A 22867-nucleotide genomic window follows, 5' to 3' on the forward strand; every position below is an offset into this window, starting at 1 on the left:
GAAATCAGACTAATATAGCTGAATTTGAAAAGTGCAAGCTGAGTGGTGACAAGTGAGCTTAGAAAAGTGGATAGTCCATGTCATACTTATAAAACATAGCAGGATCGGGGCATTTGTCTTAAAAAGAGTGGTAAGCCTTAAAGGGTTGTAAGGAGTGAAGTGACACTTTGTATTATCAGTTCAGTTCAGTCGCTCAGTTGTGTCCAACTCTTTGTGACCCCATGAATCGCAGCACGCCAGGCCTCCCTGTCCATCACCAACTCCCGGAGTTCACTCAGACTCACGTCCATCGAGTCGGTGATGCCATCCAGCCATCTCATCCTCTGTCGTCCCCTTCTCCTCCTGCCCCCAATCCCTCCCAGCATCAGAGTCTTTTCCAATGAGTCAACTCTTCGCATGAGGTGGCCAAAGTACTGGAGTTTCAGCTTTAGCATCATTCCTTCCAAAGAGATCCCAGGGCTGATCTCCTTCAGAATGGACTGGTTGAATCTCCTTGCAGTGCAAGGGACTCTCAAGAGTCTTCTCTAACACCACAGTTCAAAAGCATCAATTCTTCGTCACTCAGCTTTCTTCACAGTCCAACTCTCACATCCATACATGACCACTGAAAAGAATTAATTATTGTAGGACAGGAGGGGAAGACAGTAGGGGCAGGGTGATACGGAGTTTCTTGCCATGATGAAGGTGTGAAATTGTGGTAACTTTGGCTAGCGTATAAGCAATGGATTTGGAAAGAAGTCCAAGGTTCAAGAAATATTTTGGAGGTCAAATTGACTGGACTTGGTAACGGATTGGTAACGGATTGGACTGGGAATGAGGAGGAGGAGAGAGAAGGTCATCCAAGGTGGTCCCCCTCCTGGGGACCGCAGTGTGTGTAGATGATCCATCCTAGGCAGCTCTTGGTGCTCTGCAGCCCACCTGGTGCCATCTGGACTTTACCATCACCTCCAATTATTCCACCGCTCCAAGGTAAGGGAAGCACAAGCTGTTCTGCTTCTAGCCACTTCACACCTAGGTTCCTGAGCCTAGGTGGAAAACTGTGTACTTGAAGAGATTCCCAAATCCCTCTGAAGGAAGGCTTCATAGAGTTGTTCAAAGATTTTAATGACAGTGTTTGCAAAGCTCCTAATACAGTCCGTGGCACATATAGAAATGCAGTGAGGTAGAAATTGCCTTTCCTCTCTTGCATGCTGATTCTTGTATTTGCACTTCAGGGAATCCCACTAACCTTGTCTGATTTGCGAATATAGTAAATAAGTATATTTTTAATCCAGCACTTATTGTATCAGGTTCTTGGGCAGAGGTCAGCTCCACCATACAGCTTATTAAAGATACATACTTGTTGTCAGTTAGGCAGTAATGGGTCTTCTGAGGCCAGATTCCAATGTGTGTGGCGGGGAAGGGGAGTGTTTTCCACTTAGAACTAACTAGCAATTCTCAGGACACCAGGTGGATATCCTACCGCAAATCTGACACTGTCTATCTGGAGATTACATGAGATTCCTCAGGTTAAATGTTCAATCTTATAAGTCTGCCCATCTCAGCACCTGCCTCCAACTTCAGATGTCAGTTGCAAGCTCAGGTTGTTACCTGTGCTTCTAACTGACTACAAATCTGGGATTCCCAGGACCCCTCCTCAGTTCAATTAATTGCAGAGCAAAACTCAAAGATGCATTTGCTTACAAGATTATTGGTTTCTTATAAAAGGATATCAGGGGTAGCCAGATGGAAGAGATGCAAGAGCAAGGTATGGGAAAGGGGGAGAAGATCCACCCCTCCTCCAGGTCCATCACTCTCCTTGAATCTCAGTGTGTTTGCCAACCTAGAAAGTCTCCCAACCAGGTCCTTTTGGGTTTTTATGGAAACTTCACTACATAGGCATGGTTGTTGAAATCACCGGTCATTAGCAATTGATTCAGCCAGCAGCTTCTCTCCCCTCCGCGGAGGTCAGGAGGTGGGACCGAAAGTGGGGCCACTGTATCTCACCCCCACCCTGGTGCTTTCCAAAGGTCACCTCATTCACCTAACCACAAACACCTTTACTATTATTCCTTTCCTCACTAAACACATCTCCAAGAGTTTTAAGAACTCTGTGCCAGAATGGGAGTGAAGACTGAATATATATTTCTTAATATAAATCACAGTATCATAGGCAGTAACTCTGCTTGCAGCACCAGTCCTTGCTCCATTCCTTAAAATGTAGCTACCACTTTTTTAAAACAAAAGATAAATGCTCAGGAAGCCACTGCTTCAGCCTTCTATATTGAAGGTTTAATAAAGTGGAAAAGACCACCAATAGTTGTTCCCTTCCTGTGAATTCTATCATCACTTGCTATGATTGGATTCACCAGTATTTCACATCTGTGCAAAAATTATGTAGGAACAAGGAAATAATATGTACCCTACAGAGATATGTGTCCAAAATTCCTGAGGGGGAAAAAAAAATAGGCAAGCATAAAGCAATCTGTTTTACCCCATGTAACATGCAATGAATGGTCTGATGTTTCTTGGGGTCCAGATTTTGTTATTATTGACAAATGAAACAAAGGATCTCAGTCATCCTTTTGCCATGTGATAGAATACATAAATTCACTATTTTTCACCAATAACGTGTAAGTAAATATTTCTAGATTATTTTTATTAACTGTGCAAACATTTCTTATACAAATAGTTTTCTCTAATATTTTTTAGATTATTCTTTTCAGAGAATATGAGGTTTCATTTATTTGTCTTATAAATCACACATTTTCATTTGCTTATAAGATTTTTTTTTTTGGCCATGCCACATGGTTTGTGAGATATTAGTTCCCCAACCAGGGATTGAACGTGGGCCCGCTGCAGTGGAATCTCTGAGTCCTAACCACTGGACCACCAGGGAATTCCCCACATATTCATCTGTTCTGAAAATTACAGGCTAGCTTAGAGTAATGTAAAATACGCCTTCTCTTATAAGGGTGGTAAAATTTAAAGTCAAGGTACAGACTGGCAGAGTAGGACATGCACTCTGGTGAGAACACCAAAACTGGAAGTAGCTGTTGAACAGCCACCAACAGGAGGATGCTGGAACCCACCAAAGAAAGACACCCCACATCCGAAGACAAAGGAAAAGCTGCAACGAGACAGTAGGAGGGACGCAATCGTGATAAATCAAATCCCATAACTGCCAGATAAGCTAAGTCGCTTCAGTCGTGTCCGACTCTGTGCAGCCCCATAGACGGCAGCCCACCAGGCTCTGCCATCCCTGGGATTCTCCAGGCAAGAATACTGGAGTGGGTTGCCGTTTCCTTCTCCAGTGCATAAAAGAGAAAAGTGAAAGTGAAGTCGCTCAGTCGTGTCTGACTCTTAGCGACCCCATGGACTGCAGCCTACCAGGCTCCTCCATTCATGGATTTTCTAGGCAAGAGTACTGCAGTGGGGTGCCATTGCCTTCTCCGAACTGCCAGATAGGCAGCCCACAAACTGGGAAACAATAATACTAAAGAAGTGCTCCCACTGTTGTGAAGGTTCTGAGTCCCACGTCAGGCTTCCCAGCCTGGGAATCCAGCAAAAGGACTAGGAATCCCCAGGGAATCTGACTTTGAGGACCATGAGATTTGATTACAGAACTTTTGCAGGACTGGGAGAAACAGAGACTCGGAAGGTACAAACAAAATCTTGCACACACCAGGACCCAGGGGCAACGAGCGAGACTGAACGAGACCTGCTTGCTGGTGCTGGAGGGTCTCCTGAGACAGCCTGGATCGGCAGTGGCTCACTGTAGAGATGGGGACACTGGAACAGAAGTCCTGGGAGGTGCCCCCTCGGTGTGAACCCTCTTGGAGGTTACCATGAGCCCTACCATAGAGCCTATAGACTCCAGGGCTGGGTTGCCTCAGGCCCAACAATTAACAGGGAAGGAGCACAGCCTCACCCATCAGCCAACAATTGAGTTAAAGTTTTACTGAGCCTGGCCCTGTGCACCAGAGCAAGACCCAATTTTTTCCCACCACCAATCCCTCCCATCAGCAAGCTTACACAAGCCTCTTAGCCTCATCCACCAGAGGGCAGACAGAAAAAGCAAGAACGAAAATCCTATAGGCAGAATGAAAACCGCATCAGAGAAAGCTAATCAAGATGAAAAGGCAGAGGGTTATGTCCCAGATGAAGGGACAAGATAAAACCTCAGAAAAACAACTAAATGAAGTGGAGGTGGGCAACCTTCCAGAAAAAAATAGAATTCAAAATAATGATAGTGAAGATGACCCAGGATCTCAGAAAAAGAATGGAGAAGAGGCAAGAAATGTTTACCAAAGACCTAGAAGAACTAAAGAACAAAGAAACAGACCAACAGTACACTAGAGGAATGAAGAGCAGAATAACTGAGGCGGAAGAACAGATAAGTGACCTGGAAGACAGAATGGTGGAACTCACTGCTGCAAAACGAAATATAGAAAAAACATGGGGGGTGGGGAATGAAGACAGCCTAAGAGACCCCTGGGACAACACTAAATGTGCCAACATTCACATTATAGGGGTCCCAGAAGGAGAAGAGAGAAAGGAACCGAGAAAATATTTGAAGAAATAACAGCTAAAAACTTCCCTTACGTGGAAAAGAAAATAGTCAACCAAATCCAGGAAGTGCATAGTCCCAGGCAGGATAAACCCAAGGAGGAACACACCAAGACACAAAGCAATCAAACTGACAAAAATTAATGACAAAGATAAAACATTGAAAGCAACAAGGGAAAAATGACAGATAACATACAAGGTACCTCTCATCAGGCTATCAGCTGATTTTTCAACAGAAACTCTAAGCCAGAAAGGAATGGCATAATATATTTAAAGTGATGAAAGGGAAGAGTCTACAACCAAGAATACTCTACCCAGAAAGACTCTCATTCTGATTTGATGGAGAAATTAAAGTCAAAGTAGAAACTACTTTCTGCATTGAAAGATTTGCATATGTACAAAATTTGGTGTTTGGAGTTTATTCCTTAATTTTAGCAAATTTTCTTCTTAGACATAGCTGTTGCTTCATATACTTAAATTAAAATGTTTTAAACCAATAGAATAGTAAAAATGTAGCATGCTTTCACATATATACCCAAGGGCTTTAAACATGTACACAGAGGATTCAGTTTTTATTGCCTTTCCCATAACAAGCATTTCATCCCCTCCCACTATAGGTGGTTTTTGTTGCAACTTAATAACCTATAAAAATTTGTGATTACATTCCCTCCTACCCTTACTTACTTGGGATCTGAGTCACAGGAGCAGCTGCCAAAGAGAGCACCCCATTTTGTCTTCTAGAATTTCTGGTGAGGTGTATTTTAAAAAATGGCACAGATGGTACAGCTATACCCATTTCTTAGTTAAGAGTAAGCTCTTAAGACATCAGTGCTGTTCATAGTGGGATCCTGATTCTTCTTGCCCTTACTTTTCAAGGCCCCAGATGATACAGATTTGGGGAAAACTTTATATATTCCTTCATCCACTCAACAAATATTTATGAAGAACTTGGTCTTCACAGGGTGCTGTGCTGGGCTTATGGCAGTGAAAAAATCCAGTTGTCTTGATTTTGAGAAGTTGACCGTCTGCAGTGTGATATAGGACACCAGCTAGAAAACTGGCCGTGAGCATAGAGCATAATAAATGCTATAAAAGGGGGGAGTCTAGGGCTCAGGGACAGGGTGTTGGGTTACCTAACCCAGGATGAAGCGGAAGGGTAGCTGCAGAAACATCTCAGTGCCCTGGAGGAAGCTTATACTTAAAGAGAAGGGCCAGCCAGCCTAGGGGAGAAGGAACAGCAGGTCCACAGGGCAAAGCTGAGAAAAAGCACAGCTCATTTGGAGGAACTGAAAGTGCCTGGTGGTTCATTTTGCCTGGAGCATGGAGTCTGAGGCAGGGAGTGGTGACATTCAGGACCAAACCACAAAAAGCTTTATTATTAGCCAAGTTACAAGTTGTATTCTCTCTTCTGAAGGTACTGGGAACCATTGAAGCAGTGACACCTCCCTTTTGTGAAATGACTTGATGCAGAATAAATCGTATCAGCAAAAAAAAAAAACAAAACTGATGCTCAGGTCTTAAGAAAAATGGTTAAGACTTGTGTTTGTAATCATACTAAGGCAGGACAGCACCTTGGTTTGTGTTCTTTACCAATTCTGGGAAAGAAGTGGTTCTTAGCCATGGTAAATATTCAACCACCAAGATCCTGCTTGGCTTAATAGTGTTACATTATTTCTCGGAACATGACTTTGTGGCAGGCTACCTCAACTGGTAGGAATGTGCTGTGCAAAGAAAGAAGCCAACCAGGTTAAGGATGAGACTAGCTTTCTGCAAACCCTTTTAGCATAAAAGCAGTATCTCCTTATATTTATGAAGCACGTTTACAGTTTGCAAAAGCACCTTGCATTTGTTTTATCAGAGCCTTATAATCCATTGAGGTCACAGGTATTGGTTCCCATTTTATAGATGAAGCAACTGGGGTGCATATAAATATAGCTCAATATAACAGTATTTAGCAAGTAGCAAAGCACTTTATCATACTAACTATACTAATTAGTATGTACTTATTATACTAATACTACCAGTTGCATATTCAATTCCAAGATATATGACTGTAAATTTCATTCTCTACAAGAGAATGGTTATAGCCAGTCAAGAAAATTAAGTTTAGGGATAGAATGAAATCCTTATGTAGATTTTTTGTTAAATTATCAATCTTAAGAATTGAGTAGTTCCTAAAAGAACAGAAGATAATAAATAGTGTTCTTCAGCTCAGCCGCTCAGTCATTTCTGACTCTGACCCCATGGACTGCAGCACACCAGGCTTCCCTGTCCATCAACAACTCCTGGAGTTCACTCAAACTCATGTCCATCAAGTCAATGATGCCATCCAACCATCTTATCCTCTGTCATCCCCATCTCCTCCTGCCTTCAATCTTTCCCAGCATCAGGGTATTTTCTAATGAGTCAGTTCTTCGCATCAGGTGGCCAAAGTATTGGAGTTTCAGCATCAGTCCTTTCAATAAATACTCAGGGCTGATTTCCTTTAGGATGGACTGGTTGGATCTCCTTGCAGTCCAAGGGACTCTCTAGAGTCTTCTCCAACACCACAATTCAAAAGCATCAATTCTTCTGCACTCAGCTTTCTTTGTGGTCCAACTCTCACATCCATACATGACTACTGGAAAAGCCATAGCTTTGACTAGATGGACCTTTGTCAGCAAAGTAATATCTCTGCTTTTAAAGTGTTCTTAGGCTCCAAATATAAAACAATATAATACCCATTTTGCTGATTGTTATATTTGTTTTGGTCTAAGGAAAAGAAATGCTCTATTTAAAGTGTTCTTTAAAAAAAAAGGAAAATAATTAATTGACTTGACGACATGGTTATTCAAAGAGGCACCAACTAGAAAATTTATATGTTACTACCAGTATAATGTGAGATGAGTGCAATTGTGCAGTAGTTTGAGCATTCGTTGGCATTGCCTTTCTTTGGGATTGGAATGAAAACTGACCTTTTCCAGTCCTGTGGCCACTGCTGAGTTTTCCAAATTTGCTGGCATATTGAGTGCCCCACCTTCACAGCATCATCTTTCAGGATTTGAAATAACTTAACTGGAATTCCATCACCTCCACTAGCTTTGTTCGTAGTGATGCTTTCTAAGGCCCACTTGACTTCACATTCCAGGATATCTGGCTCTAGGTCAGTGATCATACCATCGTGATTATCTGGGTCGTGAAGATCTTTTTTGTACAGTTCTTCTGTGTATTCTTGCCACCTCTTCTTAATATCATCTGCTTCTGTTAGGTCCATACCATTTCTGTCCTTTATCGAGCCCATCTTTGCATGAAATGTTCCCTTGGTATCTCTAATTTTCTTGAAGAGATCTCTAGTCTTTCCCATTCTGTTGTTTTCCTCTATTTCTTTGCATTGATTGCTGAGGTCCGTCTAGTCAAGGTCCATCTAGTCAAGGCTATGGTTTTTCCTGTGGTCATGTATGGATGTGAGAGTTGGATTGTGAAGAAAGCTGAGTGACGAAGAATTGATGCTTTTGAACTGTGGTGTTGGAGAAGACTCTTGAGAGTCCCTTGCTCTGCAAGGAGATCCAACCAGCCCATTCTGAAGGAGATCAGCCCTGGGATCTCTTTGGAAAGAATGATGCTAAAGCTGAAATTCCAGTACTTTGGCCACCTCATGCGAAGAGTTGACTCATTGGAAAAGACTCTGATGCTGGGAGGGATTGGGGGCAGGAGGAGAAGGGGACGACAGAGGATGAGATGGCTGGATGGCATCACTGACTCGATGGACGTGAGTCTGAGTGAACTCCGGGAGTTGGTGATGGACAGGGAGACCTGGCGTGCTGTAATTCACGGGGTCACAAAGAGTCAGACACAACTGAGCGACTGAACTGAACCATTATAATATATATAATTGTGTTCTGAAATTTTGACTATGGAATCAACATGTGAAATTTAATCTTCTTTCCTTTGATTTTCATCACAAGAGATAATATATGCCCATATGTGAAACACACCAACTATTGCAGAGTTGAAAATTTCTGTTATGAAAGATTTTGGGAGTGTGGACCTGCATCTTAGGAGGTACTTTAAGCCACAGGACTTAATTTTATTTAGATGCCTCATATTTTTCACTCTAGGGTAAGATCTTTGAAATAGATACCCCAGCTTTATCTTATTTTATGACCCACAGAATTTTCCATGTACTAGATACTCAAAAACTTTTCAAAGAATAGTATACAACCTTATTTTGTTGAAGAAAGGTAAAAATATTTGGAAGACTATCCCAATTTAGGTAAAGCCAATCACTGGACCCATCTTTCACTTCACTTATTTCCCCTTCAAGCAACGTTCTGAGATTTAGGAAGCAGAGGAACTCCTGGTGGAGCTCCAAGCATTGAACCACAAGACTGGGCCTGAAACGCTGGACGAAGCACTCAAGCCTGTCTGTCCACTGCCTGCGTGGAACCTAAGTGCACTTCTTGGTGGGCATTCAGCTATGACATATGAACTTAATGAATGAATCAAAGGTGGTTAGGAGAGAATTTAAACTGCAGAAAACCATCCTTACAGAAAGAGGGCTGGTTAGAATCTGGATTTTTATTAAGATTTAAGATATGCTCAATAGCTCTGCTGATTCAGTCAGGATTTATTTCTCAGTGCTGGGTCCTTCTTGTGTGTGTTAGTCACTCAGTTGTGTCCAACTCTTTGCGACTCCATGGACTGTATGTAGCCCACCAGGCTCCTCTGTCCATGGGATTCTCCAAGCAAGAATACTGGAGTGGGTTGCCATTCCCTTCTCCAGGGGATCTTCCTGACCCAGGGATCAAACTGGGATCTCTCACACTAGAGGCAGATTCTTTGTCATTGAGCCACCAGGGAAGCCCGGATCCTTCTTGAGCCCTAACGTAAGGGGGGTGATGTTGATAAAAATGCTGAGACAACAGGCAAAACCAGGAATTTTTAACAAACCAGGGCTGTCCCAGGCAAACCAAGATCTAAAGTTTCTTCAACTATTGCCCAACTGTAAATCCAACCTTCAGCTCTTTTTCCCAACAAAATGCTTACATATGGAAACATGTCCTTACATAATTAACGGGTTGGGGAAAAATAAACCCTCTCTAGAAATTGTAGTTTTAAGAAAGTTTATATCCAAGATAAAGTGGTGATTTCTGAGTGTTAAGATTTGGGGATGAGGAGTGGCTTCTCTGTGTTTTATTTCCTTTTCCCCCTTCTGCAATAAATATTAACAATGAATGGGCTGCTTTAAATTATTGCTCTTTAAAATTAAAATATCCATACATTTTAGAAGTTTGTTAGTAAATTAGCTTTTCTATAGAACATTACTGGAGATATCTTAATATCCTTGTTTCTAGAAAATCGCAACAAAAAGGTACAAAATGATTTCTCCCTACTAAGTAGCTCAGTAATCATCAGAAAAGAGTATTTGAAAATAGTAACAATATTTTGATAATATGTAATATGGGCTTCCCTGGTGGCTCAGTGCTAGAAAATCCGTCTGCCCATGCAGAGGCCTTGAGTTCAATCCCTGGTCCAGGAAGATCCCCTGGAGAAGGAAATGGCAACCCACTCCAGTATTCTTGCCTAGAAAATCCCATGGACAGAGGAGCCAGGCAGGCTACAGTACATGGGATCACAAAGAGTCAGACACAACTTAGTAACTGAATAACAAAACAACAATATGATAGCTAGTTCTTAATATCTGGAATTATCAATTTCTGTTTACATGTTGTATTAACTCAAATCTGTAAATGTAAAGATTCCCAGAAGTGTAGTAACTCGGAGTTTTTATCTGCTGGTGAGATATCTCAGAATTTGCCAGTCTTGCCAATTGTGATAAATCTCTTTCTATCTCCTCAGTGCAAAATTTATACCTGTTTCCAGTACAGTGGATCATAAGATGTTGAGTTCCACATTTCTATAAAAGTCTACATGGACTGTGTCCTTATTTTGGAATTGACTCATGCAAAAATATTTCTAAAACAAGGCCATTTAGATCATCTTTGCTGTTTGACTAACCGTGTTATGATGAAATGCATAATTTCTTCAAAGCTTACTAGATTTTTTTTTTCCTTTCAAAAGCAGCATAAAAGATGTCGAAGCCCAGTAGTTATGAGTCATTGGCTGGCTGGCTGCCTTCAGCAACCTGTGGGACAGGAATAAGTCAAAAGTACAAAAATTGGGCATCTCCCAAAGGGACCTCAGTATCAGAGGTGACCTAAAATTGGCAGGAAGAAACACCCATTGTAGCAAATGTGAAATTGTCAACATTCATTCAGTATCTTCAGATGGAACGCCTGAAGTGCATAGTTTAAAGGTATTAAACTCTGTGCTCTGCAGTCTTTTGCTCTGAATGAGAATAATAATGAATGAAGTGGGTGAAGTGGAGGGAAGAAAACTCCCATCCAGTGTCAGCATGTAGTTAAACTGGCTGATCTCATGTAATGAGTCAGATCATTCCCTAACCTCAGGGTACCCTTTTTCTTGACAACCTTGTGTATTAGGTATTTAAATCTCTTCTTACTGCTCTCTAGATGGGATGACAATAGACTGAAATATATAATACATAGTGCTATCAAGGGACAAGTCCTCTTAGGATAGGGAGTGATCTGCTTGTGTTTTTCCCAGATAATTGTTGCATCTGCAGTGAAAAAATGGCTCTTTTCACGTCTTCTTAACATCCGCTTATAGTGATGTGGACCTCTCGCCCTCCTGGAGCTGAGTCTTGTCTTGGGGTTCCCAGTGTAGTCCGTGTGGCTGTCCTCTCATCTGACCTGCCTGACCAGTTGGTAGTTCCTTAAATGATTCTTCTTGTTTGTGTCCTGCAGCTGTGCTGAGTCCTGAGCACTCAGCATTTTCCTCTACAGTCAGTGTCTTCCTTAAAAAAATCATACACCCATAATGGCTTCAGCTTTCAACAGTGCACAGCTATTTCTGCACTTAAGTCTCTTTCTCTCTAACTTTTTCCTGACCTCCTGTCTAGTACTTACAATGATCATACTTATTTTCACATCAACGTGGATGATATTTCATTTAGTTTCCACAGAAGAATGATCCCTTCTCTTTTTTCCCTTACTTTTATGGGCTCTAAGTCAATTTTCCCTTTTCGTCATCATCAGCCCTGTTCTTTGGTCACCTATCACTGTCCAAACAATTAAAATGAACCCATAGAGTTATTAACAAATACCTGAATGCTGAATTTTGGAGGACTGTTGAAAAGGCAATTTAAAGGATTCTGACCAAAAACTGTTTTGAGAAGTTCTTACCGTGTTTTTTGTTTGTTTTTAATTCTTGGCTGTGCTAGTTGTCCATTGCCGCGTGGGCTTTCTCTCAGTTCAGATCAGTCGCTCAGTCGTGTCCAACTCTTTTCACCCCATGGACTGTAGCACACCACACCTGCCGGTCCATCACCAACTCCCGGAGTTTACCCAAACTCATCCATTGAGTCGGTGATGCCATCCAACCATCTCATCCTCTGTCGTCCCTATCTCCTCCTGCTTTCAACCTTTCCCAGCATCAGGGTCTTTTCCAATGAGTCAGTTCTTCATATAAGGTGGCCAAAGTATTGGGTTTCAGCTTCAACATCAGTCCTTCCAATGAATATTCAGGACTGATTTCCTTTAGGATGGACTGCTTGGATCTCCTTGCAGTCCAAGGGACTCTCAAGAGTCTTCTCCAACACCACAGTTCAAAAGCATCAGTTCTTTGGCACTCAGCTTTCTTTATAGTCCAGCTCTCACATCCATACATGACTACTGGAAAAACCATAGCTTTGACTAGACAAATCTTTGTTGGCAAAGTACTGTCTCTGCTTTTTAATATGCTGTCTAGGTTGGTCATGACTGCGGCAAATAGGGATTACTCTTCATTGCAGTGCTCAGGCTTTTCATTGAAGTGGTTCCTCTTGTTGCAGAGCACAGGCTCTAGAACATTCGGGCTTCAGTAGTTCAGCTTCCAGGCTCCAGAGCTGGCTCAGTAGTTTTGGCACACAGACTTAGTTGCTGCATGGCATGTGGAATCTCCCCAAATCAGGGATTGAATTTGTATCCCCTGCATTGGCAGGCAAATTCTTATCCACTGTGCCACCAGGGAAGTCCTCTTATAGTGTTAAGGATGGCTTTTTCATTTATAAATGTTAGGAAAAATAGGAGAATAATATTTTATGACCTGGGAAAATTGTATGAGACAAATTTCAGTGTAGTTTCGACAGAGACCATATGCCCTCCTAAGTCGAAAATATTTACTATGTGACTGCCTTCAGGAAAAGTTTGTTGACCCCTTGGTTTAAAAGATAAGCGTTCACTTTATTAAAACAGCAAAATCAAAACCCTATTTTGTTCTTCAGCCTTTAAAAAACCAGGTGGTTACACACTTGTGAAACCACAGTCAAGACAGAGAACATTTCCATCTCCCCCCAAAGATTCCCCAGGCCGCTCTGCAGACCATCCTTCCCTTTGCTCCAATAGCCAGGGAGCCACTGATCTGCTTTCTGTCACTGTATAGTAATTTGTGGTTTCTAGAATTTTGTATAAATAGACTCATACAGTGGGCACTTCTTTATGACTGACGTTTTTATCCAGCGTGCTGATTTTGAGATTCATTCATGTTATACGTATCAGTGATTTGTCCTATTTGTTACTATAGGCTTTTTTCAGCTTTGTTTAGGTATAATTGACAAATAAAATAGTAAGATATTTAAAGTGTTCATCTTGGTGATTTGCCATGTGTGTGATTTGCTCTAAGTGTACAAATGTACTGATTTTGCTGAACTTGCTACAGACTTTACTATTAGACAAGACTATTAATAATAGTAAACTTTTGCATAATCTGTTCTACATAGAAAAACCACCCCAGAGGCAAGGAAACAACTCAATCACTTTAACTATTTTATTATTGTCATTTTTATTATTATTAATAATAATAGTATTTTAGTCTACAGATTCTGGGTATTCCAGTTCCCTATGGCAGAGATTTCTCAAAGTAAACCAAAAATAATTTCAAACTATGTTTTAAGGTTCTAGTAAATATAACAGTGTTTAAATAGTCATGGTAAAGTTTGGTAATTTTTGTAATTTCAGTTAAAACTATTTTTCATGTTCAAAGCTTAATCCAAGTGGAATCTCTTCTCCACTTTCTATTAAAACCTTTAAAAATTACCCTCAGATTCCAGGCCTCTCCTCCACTCTTTAGTTCCATCTCAGTTCTCTTACAATCACTTTCAGCCTTGTCTGTTCTCAGTCCTGCCACCCAACTCAGTATGTCCTTCTGAACATGTTCTTATCTGGGAACTCTCATAGCAGGGTGTTGGTGGGGTCAGGGGTTTGTGTTATTGTAACTTTACAGAAAAAAACAACTTTAATTTTCAGTCCCTTCTATCTCGTCAGAAATAGTCCTGCTCCTGATAAGTAGTATCACAACTGATTAGCATGCCATGCTTTGAAACTTAACAGAAGCATAAAGAACATTGAGAGTCTCTGCGATAAAGTCATGTAGGACAAGGTTCAAGAGGAAAAACTGAAGGACGGGGACCATGCCATCTGGAGATGAAATTGCTGAGGCATAACTGAATAATTGTCTTCTGATTCATGAGTATCCATCCCAAAAAAGACTGACCAGATGTTTCTCCTGCCCATAAGTGACATACAGAAAAAAGGGTTCTTAAATTGCAGATAGAAACTTTAGTTGTATAAAACAAAAGGTATCTTATCTATAATCTGGATATTTCTGGTTAAAAAAAAAAAAAAACAGTTATTGCTCCTAGAATTTACAAAATTTAGAATAGACATCGGTCTAAGCCTCAACCTTGAAAGTGAAGCCATGCTACCCAGATAATTTAGTTACAAACATCTCTGAAGCCAGCAGACTAAGCTAACTGAACTTCCATTGACTCTCTTTGTTCTGAATGCTGCTGCTGCTGGTAAGTTGCTTCAGTCATGTCCGACTCTGTGCGACCCCATAGACGGCAGCCCACCAGGCTCCCCCGTCCCTGGGATTCTCCAGGCGAGAACACTGGAGTGGGTTACCATTTCCTTCTCCAATGCATGTAAGTGAAAAGTGAAAGTGAAGTCGCTCAGTGGTGTCCGACCCTCAGCGACCCCATGGACTGCAGCCTTCCAGGCTCTTCCGTCCATGGGATTTTCCAGGCAAGAGTACTGGAGTGGGGTGCCATTGCCTTCTCCTTGTTCTGAATAGCAGCCCTTAAATTAGTAAGGAATTTTAGAAGAACTTGATATAACCCATGGTGAACACTAGGTAATTACTGATCCCATCCAAATATTTTTAGGAGCATTTGGGTGATAGTTGTTCCCAAAGCATCTAAATGTTTCAATTGCACTGAGAGCCGGTGGCCATCAAGATAACTCACTTATTTTCCTTTTCTCTGTATATTTAATACACACGTCAGATTGAAGAATCTAATTGTAAATAAGAAAATTAACAAAAGCAAGTTAAATTGCGAAAAAGAGCTGTTGAAAAAAATGTGAATCAATGAAAGATGAAATTCCTAGTTTTCTCACACCTGAAGAAAATGTACAGATGCATAAATACAGTATTGGTCTTTTCAATTCTGTCGTTGGTACGAAATCCATTGTCTCTGCTGCTAAGTCACGTGGTGATACAAAACAGCAGTAGGTCAGCAGCTCTGTGTGACGCCAGAAGCAAGAAACCACGGAGACTTCACAGGGGTGTCTGCCAAGTGGAGAGCAAAAGCAGAAGCTGTGAAGCCCTCTAAGGAGAAGCAGTCACAGGAAAAGGCAGCAGCAATATGCAAACTCAGGCCCCGCAGAGAAGCCAGACACAGCCAGGAAGTCACCTGGAGGTTCACGGCCAAGCAAGCCCACCACCAGAGGGGCACAGACCCAGAAGAGCAGAGACCAGCCATCAGTGGGTGTTCATTCTCCTGCAAGAGAGTCTTGGCACGTGTAATGTGAGAAACACAAAGACTGAGCCAAAGTGAATTTTTATTGAGCAACTCCCAAATTACCTAACTATAGTGAGAAAATGAGAGGACTCGAACCAACACCTGCCTGTCCCCACCCCATCCTACTCTCTGTTACTAATGAAAATTAAAAGCCAGAATCTCTTATTTAACAAATATTTCTTAAGCTCCTTCTGGGTGCCGAGAACCTATGAACTAAAAATTGCATCAGTGAACTAACTGGACATAATGTCTTGCTTTCTAGGAGGTTACCATTGAATCAAAGATACTCTTTTTTTGTAATCCCAAATTTGTAATTTTTGAGTTGAAAAAATATAGCCTAATTTTATTGAAGATTTCATTCTTCTAAGTTCTTTATGCTGCATTGTTCTGTGTTCTTTCTTTGGCTATCCAAAAGATAGGTGGTTTTGATTAGACCACTTGTAGGACTGTACTACCTATTTCTTAACTATTTTTCATAACAGAATTAACATATACCTGGAGATTTTGAAATTGTACATTTTCCTTAGGTCTCTAAAACCATTATTCCTATTATTTTAATATTGTTGTGCTTCAGAGTTTTAAAAACAGGAAAAAAAAAGCAGTATTAATAAATGGTCCTTGTGTCTATATACTCTTTATCTACATAAAGATAAAAATAAAAGATATTGTTAAAAAAACTTGATCACTACTAATATATTGACAAATTTGCTTAGACTATTTTTTAATCATTATTTTTAGAAAAATTATAAAGATTTATTATAGGAATTGAAACAAATAATAAAAATATAAAGATTAAAAACTTTTAAAGTCACTTCAAACTTCATCCATAAGTAATCTTCATAAATATTAAGTGACTATTATGATGTCCAGGAATTTTCCAAGTTTATTAGCACAAACCCAAATCCAAATTGCTTAGAGAACCCCAAGCAAAGAAAAGTATCCTCAGGCATATCATAGTCAAATTCTCAAAAATCTGAATAGCAGATCAGGAGGGCAGCTTGGGGAAGTGCAGGAAACATTGTATTCAAGAAAGTCATAATAGAAGTTAATACTATTCTCATCAGAAACTGGAAACCAGAAGACAATGGAATGACCCCTTTAAAGTCCTGTAACAAACAAACAAAACCTGTTAACCTGCAAATCTATATGCAGTGACAATATCCCTCTAATAGCAAGGTACAATAAAAACACTTTCAGGCAAAAGCTGAAAGAATTTATTTCCAAAAAATCTGAGCATCGGGAAATGCTAAAAAGAAGTTATACAGACTGAAGGGAAAGGGAAATGATGGGAGAGAAATCTAATTCTATGAAAATTAATGGAGAACACTGGAAAGAGCAAGTAAGTCATTACATATAAAGGTTTATTTAACAAATCATTCCTACTTTATGTATTATATGTCATTTTGTCACAGACTGTTGACTATTTTAAAGTAAAAATCACATTTAAAATTAAAAAGTGATGTTCATATGTGAACATCATTTCAGATATCTTTCTAGACATACTAAATATGATTGGATGCCTACTTATAAATGTTTTAAATATGTGACCATATTATAGTTTCTGTAATATACAAAATTTAATTTCAATTTATTTGAATTTGTCTTGAGAAAAGCTAAAATGGAAGAGAAATAACTGTTAAATATCAAAAAATGCTTCTATTCCACAAAATATATTCTAATAATCACAAGAAACATAAAAGGTGTCTCAAGAAATTATAAATACAGTAAAGGATTGGAATCACTGTTTTTTATAACCTAGGTATTTCAATTTTATAGTATCAACTTGACTACATACTATAAAAGATGATGAAATCATCAATACTCAGGTCTCCTCCCATTTCACTCTTCCGAACATTAGGTGTGTGTGTGTGTATATATATACACACACACATGTGTATATATATGTATGAGTATATATATACATGTGTGTATATATGCATGTATATGTATATATATATACACATACACACACATATATATAGGGGTTTATATATATATATACGGGGTTAATATTTTATGTTTTACTTTGTCTAGGCTTAACATTTACGTTTGAATCTATAAATTTAATTCTCATAATTGTAAGATAATTCCAGTATCTAAATGCATAGATGGTAGTACCTTTTACATGATCCTTTTGCCATCATCATTACTGAATTCTGTTTTTTCATTGGTATGGACAGTTCCTCTCTTTATTAGTTATATTTTATTATCATGTAGTTTGGTTTTTAAGTTTTTTACTCAAGAAAATTTATGAATGCTGCATTCCCAGTATTGTCTTTATGTTTGACAATTTCAAATGCTATATTGGCTGAATATAATATTCTTTCTCCCACAGAACTAAATAAATATTGCTCCATTATCTTTTAACACTAAAAGTTGATATAAAGACATCTGAAGGCAGCCTAAAATTTACCATTTATTAACAGACTGGCTTGTTTTCTTTTGGAATCTCTTAAAGTTTAACACCTAATAAGGCTATGATGTGGTATCAAGGAATCTATATCAAAATTTCCCTGGTATATGGTACTTTTTTTTTATTTTATTTTTAAACTTTACATAATTGTATTAGTTTTGCCAAATATCAAAATGAATCCGCCACAGGTATACATGTGTTCCCCATCCCGAACCCTCCTCCCTCCTCCCTCCCCATACCATCCCTCTGGGCCATCCTAGTGCACCAGTATATGGTATTATAGTTAATACTTTCAATCTGTGGATTAAAGTTTTTGGTTTTTTTCCAGGAACCTTTTCTTGTGTTAATATTATATATTTTCATTCATCTTCAGTTACGTTCATTGAATTCCCTTTTTCACGGATAGTAATTACCAATTCTTGAGTATTTTTCTTACCGATTAGCTTCTTTTATTCCTTTAATCGGTTTTTTTTTTTTTCATCTTAATCCACTGGAATTTTATATTAGCCAAACCTCTTCCTGTATTTTCAAATTCTCTGAGTCATGATATGCCTCATCCATAATCAGTTCCAGCTACTGATAGCTCAGTTGTTCAGCTCTCATGGCATCCATGAGATCTGTGGTGTCTAGAAGTCCAATCTTTCATTGCCTATAGGTGTCCAGCTTTTTATTCCTCAAATATTTAAGTGCTATAATTTAAATTTATATTTTAATATAAAACACATATTCATAAAATTTACATTTTAATATAAAATATGTGTTTTATATTATAAAATTAATATAAACAATAATTTAATATTGCAAGAGGAGTCTTTACCATATGAGCCAACCAGAAAAGCCCTGTTTTTTAATATGAGTCAGTTCTTTGTGTTTTAATGGCTTGCTAGGTACTGTCACAGAGAAGGCAATGGCACCCCACTTCAGTACTCTTGCCTGGAAAATCCTATGGATGGAGGAGCCTGGTAGGCTGCAGTCCATGGGGTCGCTAGAGTCGGACACGACTGAGCGACTTGACTTTCACTTTTCACTTTCATGCATTGGAGAAGGAAATGGCAACCCACTCCAGTGTTCTTGCCTGGAGAATCCCAGGGACGGGGGAGCCTAGTGGGCTGCCGTCTATGGGGTCACACAGAGTCGGACACGACTGAAGCGACTTAGCAGCAGCAGGTTCTGTCACTGGTATATTTTTATCATATATAATAGCCTTTTGCCAGAAACTAAAATAAATATTAGAAATAGAGGCCACATGGAATCAATATGTCAGAATGCTGGACACATTTAGCTCAGGACTGCTGAGAGCTCTTGCTGTGCGGGTGTGTCCATTCTCACAGGCGGAGGATATAGCATGGGGTTTGTCGCACTCACTCCAACTGGCTGTGCGTGCAGGCCAGCACTCAGAACGCAGACAAAATAACGAACTTATGTGTCACATTATTTAGAGACAAATAAAGTTAAAGGCATGAGCTTGGGCAGCTGTTAAGTGGGTTGGTTCGTTTACTGTATTTGATTTTCTTTGCTTTTTTTATTGGAATACAGTTGCTTTACAATGTTGTGTTAGTTTCTGCTGTATCACATGGTGCATCAGTCATATATATACATGTGTACTCTCCCTGTTGATCCTCCCTCCCACCTTCCTATTCCACCCCTCTAGGCCATCACAGAGAACAGAGCTGAGCTCCCTGTGCTATCCACAGCAGCTTCCCGCCATCTATTAATATTTCACTCTTTGCAGTATGTATATCTCAATGCTACTCTCTCAGTGCATCCCACCCTCTCCTTCCCCAAAATGCTGTGTCCGAAAGTCTGTTCCCTATGCCTGCATCTCCATTCCTACCCTGCAAATAGGCTCATCAGTACCATTTTTCTAGATTCCGCACATATGTGTGAGTCTACAACATTTGGTTTTCTCTTCTTACTTACTTCACTCTCTATGACAGGCTCTAGTTTCATCCACATCACTTCAACTGACTTGATTTTGTTCCTTTGTATGGCTGAGTAATATTCCATTGTATATACGTACCACATCTGCCTTACCATTCATCTATCAACGGACACCTAGGCTGCTTTCATGTCCTGGCTATTGTAAATAGTGTTACAGTGAAGACTGGGATACATGTGTCTATTTTGAGTTCTGGTGTTCTCAGGGTACACGCCCAGTAGTGGATGCTGGGTCATATGGCAGTTCTATTTTTAGCTTTTTAAGCCACCTCCATACTGGTCTCCACAATTTACATTCTCACCAACAGTGTTAGAGGGTTCCCTTTTCTCCACACCCTCTCCAGCAATTATTGTTTATAGATTTTTTTTGATGATGCCATTGTGGCCGGTGTTAGGTGGTACCTCATTGTAGGTTTGACTTGCATTTCTCCAATAATGAGCAATGTTGAGCATCTTTTCACATGCCTCTTGGCCATCTAACCACTTTTTTTTGTAACCTGAAGAAATTATGGGATGAGAAAGGCAGAGACAAAAAGGACTGCTGACTAAGACAGCGTGCCTTTAGTTATGGCTTGATACCTGGTGTGACCCTCCTGAGATCTTTGCTTTCCCCCATTATTTGTTTATTTTTGGCTGTGCTGGGTCTTTGTTGCTGTGCGGGCTTTTCTGTAGTTGTGGTACATGGGCTTCCCAGCGCGGTGGCTTCTCTTCTTGTGGAGCACAGGCTCTAGGGCTTCAGTAGTCATGTCTCCTGGGCTCTGGAGCACAGTCTCAGCAGTTGTGGCACACGGACTTAGATGCTCTGCACCATGGGGGAGCAACATGTGGGATCTTCGTGGATCAGGGATCGAACCTGTGTCTCCTGCCTTTTCTTTACCACTGAGCCACCAGGGCAGAGAAGGTGATGGCACCCCACTCCAGTACTCTTGCCTGGAAAATCCCATGGATGGAGGAGCCTGGTAGGCTGCAGTCCATGGGGCCACGAAGAGTCAGACACAACTGAGCGACTTCACTTTCACTTTTCACTTTTATGCATTGGAGAAGGAAATGGCAACCCACTCCAGTGTTCTTGCCTGGAGAATCCCAGGGACAGAGGAGCCTAGTGGGCTGCTGTCTATGGGGTCGCACAGAGTCGGACACGACTGAAGCAACTTAGCAGCAGCAGCAGCAGAGCCACCAGGGAAACCCTCCTCTGAGATCTTTTTACAAGCTTTTAAAAGCTTAACTGTTCTTAGCTGAGGGCTGCATCTTAGGCCTCAGAGGGGACACTTAGATGAGGTTTTCAAATCAGTATGAAACCCTGAGACTTCACTTCCTTCAGAGACAAGCAGCTTAGTCAACTTCCTGTTTCCCCACTTCTCTGCCACTGCTTCTTGGGTGAATTTGTTAAATGGCAATGTTGATTCTTTCCCATCTTGTGTGGAACTGACATAAATTGCTGAGATAAGCAGCCAAAATCTCCTGTACTTATTTGCTCCCTGATGATGTTAAGAGTGTTTATTAACTCCTTTAGAGCAGGGGTAACCTTCAGGATCTAATGCCTAATGATCGAAGGTGGAGCTGATGTAATAATAATAGGAATGAAAGCACATTAAATGTAATTCACTTGAATCATCCCCCCGGCCCCAGTCTGTGGAAAAATTGTCTTCCACAAAACTGGTCCGTGGTGCCAGAAAGGTTGGGGACTGCTGCTTCAGATCATTATGGTCTCCTTTGTGTCTCACTGAGCACTTGCTAATAAGTTTAAATTCCTGCATCAAAATAAATTCCGAGCTGGCCAATCCAGATGTAATCCAACTAAAGATTTTTTGAAAGCATTTTTTCATCATTGTAGTAGGAAATCCAGTAAAATAATCAAAACAGCAATACACAGAAAGAATCTCCTTCTCTGTAAGCTTTCACTAAATAAAGACTAGGAAGGACAGATGAATTATATATATCCTGCTTCAGAAACAGTTAACCTATCATTTAGTAGGATATTGTCTTCATTAGCAACTTGGAGTAGGAGCCAACTGTTCTATCCTTGCGTCTCATTGCCTGGCAGTGCACATAGGGGTAAGTCAACACATTGGATTGAGTAACTGGGATTCTAGATGCTCTATAAAATTCTTTTACAGAGCGCCATACAGCAGAGGGGTGAGGAATCTGCTGCCAGTGCAGGGAATGCAGGAGACGTGGGTTCAATCCCTGGATTGGGAAGATCCCCTGGAGTAGGAAATGGCACCCCACTCCAGGATTCTTGCCTGGAGAATCCCATGGACAGAGGAGCCTGGGAGGCTGCAGTCCATGGGGTCGCAAAGAGTCAGACATGACTGAGTGGCTGAGCGCGCACGCGCGCGCGCGCATACACACACACACACACACACACACACACACACACACACTCAAAGGACAACCTGAGATTTAACATACAGCTTTTGAAATAGGGACTTGTTTTTACTCTGAGGTCAGAAACCTCCACAGCTGAGTACTTTGGATAATGAAAGTCCTTTTTCTATATTTGCCCAGCCTGAACTGGACACAGGCAAATGTCATACAATCTGCATTTAAACATTCTTTTCTTTCCATTTTAACAGTGTTTATATTTCCTGATACACATCTAAAAGGTTCAGAGTATTTACTGTATATGTAAATACGCTTTTAAGAAAAAAAAAAAAACAGCATATGCAGTTTTCACATGCAAGTTATTTTCAGCAGATAGTTCCTCCTCTGAAGCACAAAAGGCTTGATATAAAAACAAACAAGAGAGAATGTGCTGTTTTAACAAATGGGTCCTTGGAGATGAATTTTTAGGACATTTTTTTTTCCAATCTAGCTTTTACCCCATCACTTAGTCACACTTAGAGAAATCCTGAAATAAATCAGTGACATTCTCACAATTCTCAAGGCTGACAGTTTAATTTTTTTCCTGTTTTGTCTATTGCTGTGGCCAATATAGTTAAGTCATACCCATGTGAAAAATTACTTGTACAAGAAAAATGCTGGACGTGTGTGTTTTCAGGAAGATTTGTTTCTGCTAATGTGCATGACATCATTTGCACGTGAAGCTAATTCGCTTACCCTACGTAATT

At 40.3% G+C, this 22867-nt stretch overlaps 1 protein-coding gene across 1 annotated transcript in view; it reads left to right on the top strand.

Annotated features, from left to right (window-relative positions):
• The window catches only part of ADGRV1 (adhesion G protein-coupled receptor V1), a 542954-nt gene that overhangs the window by 506928 nt on the left and 13159 nt on the right, over positions 1-22867 (top strand). The window lies entirely within an intron of this gene.

Source organism: Bos javanicus, chromosome 7, assembly GCF_032452875.1.
Source record: "Bos javanicus breed banteng chromosome 7, ARS-OSU_banteng_1.0, whole genome shotgun sequence".
In the NCBI taxonomy this organism is placed as follows: Eukaryota; Metazoa; Chordata; class Mammalia; order Artiodactyla; family Bovidae; genus Bos; species Bos javanicus.